This window comes from Rhincodon typus, chromosome 4 (genome assembly GCF_021869965.1).
Source record: "Rhincodon typus isolate 14 chromosome 4, sRhiTyp1.1, whole genome shotgun sequence".
Taxonomy (NCBI): Eukaryota; Metazoa; Chordata; class Chondrichthyes; order Orectolobiformes; family Rhincodontidae; genus Rhincodon; species Rhincodon typus.
This window is the reverse complement of record NC_063335.1, coordinates 74,830,090-74,838,627: the sequence shown is the minus strand read 5'-3', so window position 1 is coordinate 74,838,627 and position 8,538 is coordinate 74,830,090.

Sequence of the window (8,538 nt, the reverse complement as noted above, 5' to 3'; positions counted from 1 at the left end):
AAGCAGCATCATAGGAGCAGAAAGGTTGACGTTTTGGGCCTAGACCCCTTTTCTGATGAAGGGTCTAGGCCCGAAACGTCAGCCTCTCTGCTCCTATGATGCTGCTTGGCCTGCTGTGTTCATCCAGCCCTGCACCTTGTTGTCTCTTATAATTCTACTAGTAGTGGTTGCTATATGATAGAGAATCTTTACTGTGAGATTTCTCATTAATACTATCTCATAACACATTACTAGATATTAAATAGCCTGTTCCAGTCGAGATTATTATGCTGCTCTAAGAAGCAATTATTTACATATTCTGCAAAGTCAACTTTCATGTCACCCTTGCCCATCTTATATGTTGAGTTGATATGCACATTAAAATCACCTTCTTACATGTCTCCATTATTTTTCAATTTATACTTTGTCCCACAGGTGAAGCAACTCTTCAGGCTGTAGAATTGAGCAAAAATCCCTATATTCTACAATACTGGACCAAAACCCTGGTTGGGCTGGGCTGAGCTCTGGAAAAAATGCAGATAGCTGCCTGGAAATATTTTTCAGCCCAGAGATTCCAATTTACACATCCACTCTAACAGAACAATCAACCAGACCTAACTCTCTAGACTGAAACTAACTTTTACATCTCAGGCTATGCAACACGGACTGAATGGGGCCTCTACAAATATCAGACATTCAACTTCAATCAACATTCATTCACAGAGATATTGGGCATTCAACTTTAATCAGACTGAAACCTGATTTGGGACAACTGCCTTTGCTGGGTACAGCATACTTTGCCCTTTCTTGACATCATCTGGAGAAAATGTGGCATTAAAATGGTGGTGACCTCTGATGTTCTCAGTGGTAATGTTTGCAAAAATTTCACCCCAGTAATTTATATTTTCATGCTGAGTATGAATGAGAGCTATGATAGGTGTTAGTGCAGCTGCAATTTTTTTGTTATTCTTTCATGGTTTGTAAGTATCGTTGGATCACACAACATTTATTATCCATCATTAATTGACCTGGGAAGGTAGTGGTGAGCTACCTCCATGATACACTGCAGTCACTGGGGTGTAGGGACACTTACAGCGTTGATAGGGAGGGAGTTCCAGGATTCTGACATAGGAACAGCAAACGAACAGCAGTATAGTTCCAAGTCAGGATGGTGAGTGGTTTGGAAGTGAACTTGCAGATTGTAGTATTCCAATGTACATCATGTCAAGCTTCTTGAGTGTCATTGAAGCTATGTTCTTTCAGGAAGGTGATGGGCTAGTGGTACTATAGCTAGGCTATTAATCCAGAGACCCAGGCAAAGATCTGGAGACCTGGGTTCAAATCCTGCCATGGGATGGTGTAGTTTGAATTCAATTAAAAACCTGGAATTAGGGGTCTCATGATCACCATGGTCAGAATGAAGATAATTCCCATCCTTACCTGGTTTGACTCCATACATGCCACAGTGAAGTGTTTAACTCTTAATTGCCCTCTGGGATGGGAAATAAGTGCTGGCCTGGTCAGCAATGCATATCCAAAGAAGAAAGAAAACATCTGGTCCAGTGGAGAGTATTTCATCACACAACTAACTTGAATTTTGTAGATGGTGAACAAAAATTGGGGATATATGAGGTGAGCCATGTGCTACAAAATTCCTAGACTGACATTCTCTTGTACCCATATTAGTTAAATGATTTGTCCAGTTCAGCTTCTGCTCTATGGGGAACTCCAGAATGTTGAAAGGAATGTACTCAATGACAGTAATGCTGTTGAACATCAGAGGAAGATAGTTAGATTTTCATCTATTGGAGATGGCCTGACACTTGCGGGTTCCAAATCATTCTCACATCTTATTAGCCCAAGTCTGGATGTTATGCAGGTGTTGCTGCATTTGGCAATGGTTTCTTCAGTTTCTGACTCATTAGGAATGCTGCTAAACAATGTGCAAACATCAGGGAATGTACTGTTTCAGGCTTTATGGAGTTCTAGAGCGTAAGTGTTTCCATATTCTTGTTGGAATGTTTTAACAGCCTTTGTAGTACCAAGTGTTTCCAGCTGTTTCTTGCTGCCACTTGGAGAGAATCGAACTGGCCATAGACTGGCATCTGTGATGCTATGGATTGCAGGGGAATGAGGACATTAATCGTTGACTCAGCACTTGTGACAGAAGACTGATGCAAATATTTCAGCTTTGTTTTCTGCACAAATATACTGACCTCCTATACCATTGATAATGGGGTATTTTTGAAGCCTGCACCTACTCTTCGTTGTTTAATTTTCCAACACCGTTCACAACTGCTGTAGGACTGCAAAATTTAGATCTCGATGTGAAGATGGAATTTTGTCTCCTCACTGAATGTGTGGTGGTCACTCTGACCAATGCTGATATGGACGATGCCTCTGTGACAGGTAAATTAATTAGCATGAGGTCAAGTAGATTTTCTCCTCTTGATGGTTCCTTCACAACCTACCACAGACCCAGTCCAGCAGTTATGAACTTTAGTACTCAGCCAACTCGGTCAGTTGTCAGACTACCAAGGCAATCTTAGTGATGGACATCGAAGTCCTCACCCAGAGTACAACATACATCCTTGCCACCATCATGACTTGCTTCATGTGGTGTTCAACATAGACGAGTCTTTAGACGAGATGGGTTGAATGTGAAAATCAGTCAGAGATTTCCTTGCTCATATTTGACCTGACGCCATGACACTTCACGGGGTCCAGACTCAATGTTTGAGATCTCCCTGGTCCATTCTGACTATCTACCATTGTGCCACACTTCTAGTAGGTCTGTCCTCCTGGTGAGATGGCACATATCCAGGGATTGTGAAGGTGCTGTCTGGGAAATTGTCTGTAAGGCATGCTTCTGTGAGTACGACTATGTCAGGGTATGGTTTGGCTAGTCTGTGAGACAGCTCTCCCAATTTTGTCACAAACTCCCGGATGTTAACGAAGTGGACTTTCTACTGTTGACAGGTTTCCTGTTGTCATTTCCAGTGCCCAAGTCAATACCAGATATTCCATCCAGTTTCATTCCTTTGTTTACACTTTGTAGAAAGTTGACACAACTAAGTGGCTTGCTAGGCCATTTTAGTGGGTGGTTAAGATTGAATTTTACTGCTTGTCTGGAGTCATACATAAGTAACGATTGTAAATTTTCTTCCCTAAAGGACATTAGAGAACCAGATGGGTTTTTACAACAATCAACATAGATGCTGTTAAGCCAGATTTTAATTCTGGATTTTATTGAATTCAGATTCCTCATTTGACATGAACATTAGTCCAAGCTCTGCATTACTAGTTCCTACGCTTCCGCTGCCTTCCCTGTCCATCCAAGCATAAGCATGTAACACTGGAGTAGGCATTTAACCTGATCCACCTTTCAATGAGATCGTGGCTGATCTTCAAACTAACTCCTTATACCTGCTTCTGCCCATATCTCTTAATAGGTTTCTATGATGTAATACCTGAAGGCAAATCCATTGTGATGCTAAGTTGTTTTTTGTAATTAGTTGAAATAGTTTATGCTCAACTTGCCTAACTCTTCTGCTTCAGATCTTTAAAACTTCAATCAAATCACTACTTAAGCTTCTAAATTCTAGAGATTGTAACTACAACATGTGTACTCTGTCCTTGTGTTTTAAACATTGATGTCCAAGTCTATTTTTGGTAAACCAGGACTGTACCCTGTGGACTTTTGGACTGTGGACTTATGGACAAACAGTGAAATGCCTGGAGGGCATGATGGGAAAAGAAGCCAACTTTACACAAGTGTAAGAACTGTTAAGAAAACTAATAGACAATGGTTTACAGAAGTAAAGGAGAGACAACTAATGGTGGTTTAACCTGAGGGTCATGACACCTCAGGCAAGGGAGGAGGTCGAGAAGGAAATTCCTTCACGATAACCTCAGCTGGTGTGGGAATCGTCTTGGCATCACTAACCAGCTGTCAGTCAACTGAGCTAACCATGTGCCTTGATGTCAGTAATTGAAAGCTGTTTATGATTCACTCACTTAAAGGTAAATGTATAAATCACAACATCCTTTTCCTCCTAAACAGTCGAACTATATATGTGACAGCAAAAAATAAATAAACTGGATCCGAATCCAATTTTATGCAAAGCAATACAAGTCTCTAAAGCATATCGGTGGTTGGGTTATCTGTCCAGGTGTAGTTATGAGTATCTTTGTTGGCGACAGCTGAACACTTTCAGAATGCCAGTTAGGGGTGCCATGTTTGTACTGTGTACTATTCATGGCACAATTATTCTGTGTTTCTGATTATGGTATTGTTCTGGTTTGGCATCTGCTTTGATACATAGGCATACAATTTGGTGTTCATATTTGGTACAATCTTGGCACTTATCATACAGAGTCATAGACTTGTACAACACAGAAACAGACCCTCTGCTCCAACTCATCCACACTGACCAGATATCCTAACTTAATTTAGTTCCACTTGCCAGCATTTGGCCCATATCCCTCTAAACCCTTTCTATTCGTGTACCCATCCAGATGCTTTTTAAATGTTGCAATGGTACTAAGGATTTCTGTTGAGTTCTATGTTCCAGAAGTTGAGAATCGTACTCAAACTTTCTGCCCAATGTTCAGGTTGGATTGTTCATTATCCCCATGTCAGTCATCTTTCACCTTCCCCTGTATTTATTGATCATCATATCCTATATTTGGGGGAACACTGATGTGTAGTGACTGGAAACATTTGTCCATTCTTGTTTGTCAAATAGTAAATTTTCATTGGTTCTACATAAGAGAAGGTTGTAAGTTTGGAATGGATACACTTACTCAGTTCCACCTGCCTCATCTAGCCTGTTGTCTGATGATTTGCATTGCTGAGTTGGCTGAACTTCTCCATTGTAACCGTAGGGTTTCAGGTGGAGTTTGTTGTGGCTCCTCCTGATTGCCTTGATGATACCATAGATAGGAACCAAGGACAGGAGCCTGCACACTGGTAAGTGGGTGTGTGCAATATAGAATATTCAGTATGAGTTCCTGCAGCAATATGTGAGCATAATTGAATCATAGAGATTAGATTTTCAAGTTATTATGCATAGTGAGTTTGATTATCATTGGCTGAATTATCATGGGTATGTATATTTCTGTGTGCAAAGTGGGACGATGTTTGTACCTCCACCAGTATCTAGTTGCATACAGTGCTGTCTTTGTGTCCATGGGAATGTAATCTGGATGGTGCAAATGCTGCAGTTGGTACTACTGTGCCAATACTTTTTTTTATATTCATAAAACTGAATCTCTGGTCGTCCTTATCTGACCATACAGCTTGACTAAACATGTCATTGGATCTTATTTTGATACATACCCTTAGACAGTGAGAATACTGAACCTGTATGACCTCTGTTTGTGGCTTCTTATTATAGTCAACTACTTGTCTAGCTTTTTCTTTCTGCATTTCCACTTGCAGTATCCTATGGTTCATACAACTTTAAAAGTTGGCCATTTCTGGATATTCATAAGGCATACCACTGACATAGAATATGGCTCCTTTGAAGATCGATGAGGCCATCTATGTGTGTAATTACAGGAGATGGCTGAGGTCCTAAATGAATATTTCAAGTCAGTATTTACCATGGAAAAGGACATGGGAGCTAGGGAACTCCGGGAATTTAGTAGCGATGTCTTGAAAAGAGTCCACATTACAGAAGGTGAGGTGCTGGAAGTCTTAAAACACATAAATGTAGATAAATCCCCGGGACCTGATCGAGTGTATCAAAGGCACTGTGGGAAAGTAGGGAAGACATTGCAGGGCCCCAAGCAGAGATATTTGTATCATTGATAGCCATGGGTGAGGTTCTGGAAGACTGGAGGGTGGCTAATATTGTGCCATTATTTAAAAACACTGCAAGGAAAAACCAAAGAACCACAGACTGGTGAGCCTAATGCCATTGGTGGTTAAGCTGTTGGAGGGTATTCTGAGAGATAGGACCTACATGCATTTTGAAAGGCAAGGATTGATTGGGGACAGTCAGCATTGTTTTGAGCATGGGAAAACCAGTCTCACAAACTTGATTGCGATTTCTGAAGCGATGATCAAGAAGATAAATGAAGGCAGAGTGGTAGACGTTGTTTACATGTACTTTAACAAGGCCTTCAACAAGGCTCCGCATGAGAGATTGGTTAGTAAGATTAGATCACATGGGACCCAGGGACAGCTAGTCAATTGGATATGAAATTGATTTGACAGTAGCAGATAGAGGGTGGTGGTAAAAGGTTGTGTTCAGACTGGACGCCCGTGACTAACAATGCACTGCAAGGTTTGGTGCTGGGTCCACTGTTGTTTGTCTTTAATATAAACAATTTGGATGAGAATATAGGAGGCATGGTTAGTAAGTTTGCAGATGACACCAAAATTAGTGGTATAGTGGACAATGAAGAAGGTTATGTAAGAGTACAATGGAAACTTGATCAATTGGGCCAATGGGCCAAACAATAGCAGATAGAGTTTAACTTAGATAAAAGCGAGGTGTTGCATTTTAGTAATGTAAACCCAGGCAGGATTTACACAGTTAATGGTAGGGCCCCGAGGAGTGTTGTAGAACAGGGAGACCTAGAGGTGCAGGTACATAGTTCCTTGAAAGTGGCATCACAGATAGGCAGTGTGGTGAAAAAGGCATGCTTGCCTTCATCAGTCATAGCACTGAGTACAGGAGTTAGGACATCATGTTACAGCTGTATGAGACATTGATAAAACCACATTTGGAATACTGTACAATTCTTGTCACCCTGCTTTCGGAAGGATGTTATTAAACTGGAAAGGGTGCAAAAAAAAATTTGTAAGGATGTTACCAAGACTACAGGATTTGAGTTATCAGGAGGAGGCTGGATAGGCTGCGACGTTTTTTCCCTGGAGTGTAGGAGGCTCAGGAATGACCTTATAGAGGTTTATAAAATCATTTGGGGCATAGGTTGGGTGAATACCTGTTTCCCCAGGGTACTGGAATCCAAAACTGGAGGGCATAGATTTAAGGTGAGAGAGGAAAAATTTAAAAGGGACCTGAGGGGCAACTTTTTCACACAGAGGATGGTGTGTATATGGAATGAGCAGCCAGAGGAAGTGGTAAAGGTGAGTACAATTAGAACATTTAAAAGACATTTGAACAGGTGCACGGATAGGAAAGGTTTAGAGGGATATGAGCCAAACATGGGCAAATGGGAATATTTCTGTTTAGGAAACCTGGTCTGCATGGACAATTTGAGCTGAAGAGTCTGTTTCTGAAGTGTTTGACTGTATGGTATTGATTATTAGGCTTAACTGTATTGGCTATTGTGCCAATGTGTGACAACTTATGCATAGGTTGGAGACTGTCTATTCCTTACTGTGCCGTCATACTTGTATCCACTTTATTGTCGTGCTTCCATGGTGTAACCTTTGGATTGGTCAAAGATGGAATACTTCCGTAAATATTTCCTGATCTACAAATTTACTCGCCTCTTTCAAAAAAATCAACCAGGTTCATTAGACATGGTCTACATTTTACAGATTGAAAAAATATACACGTTTAAGTTCACTGCTGTAACATTTGTTACCACAAATGTGTCATATAAAAGGTGCATACCAGTATAGTTTCATAGCCTAGGACTCCTCCAGCACCGTAGAAGTGTAATTATTCCCGACTAGTTTCCCATTTTCATAGAAGCACCTTTGCTACTATTAATACAGCAGCAAGATTACATGCTTTTCCAGGAAATGTGGTTTGTTTGCTTCACAGTATTTATTCCTTTGCTTTTCAGTGATACATGAGGTTCTATTAATTGTAGGTTAAATCATCACCTCACAGTGCCTGTTGACTTCCTAAATTATAGACTAACGTCATAACTCTATGGACTGCTATTATTACGGGTTGGTCACATATACTTCTTTTCATCAATACCTTTCACATGAAACCTCCACTTAAACACTATCATTTTCTGTTTGTATCCACAACAAGCCTAAAATACTGTGATTACCGTCATTACCAAATTATTAGGTGCAAGTTATTTTGTAAGTCAATAGTTGTCAAAGTGACTTCAAAAGACAGGATTAAGACATCAATCAACTTTTTACCCTCCCCCCTAAAAACTAAGGTTCAAAATTTTCCTGTTTCAATATTCTTTTTAATTATGATAAGGTACCCGTTAGATATCAGATTGACGTTGGTTGGATTGAAATGGCCCACATTCTCTGTAGTTCAGCAGAATAACAAGTGAACTAATTGAAACAGTCGGAAGCTTTGAGGACACAATGGGGTAGGAGCTGCAAGATGTTTTCCTTGACAGAGGCCTAAGGTGGAACCTTCCGTTAGGCAATCTAGGTTCAGCAGGCATCATAATAAGCATCACTTGCATTCAGGTACATGTCGATTTTTCTCACAGGATTACGTGGTTCTCAGCTCATTATGTGTGAATGCATGAGGAGCACAGCCAGTCTACTGGTGAGGTGCAGGCAAGAGGTTAGTCCTCCCTGCCATTTCCTGGGTTACACAGGCCCTGGAAGCCAGGTGCATAAACCAGGCTCTCAGACTGGATACCTGCAGCTAAAGA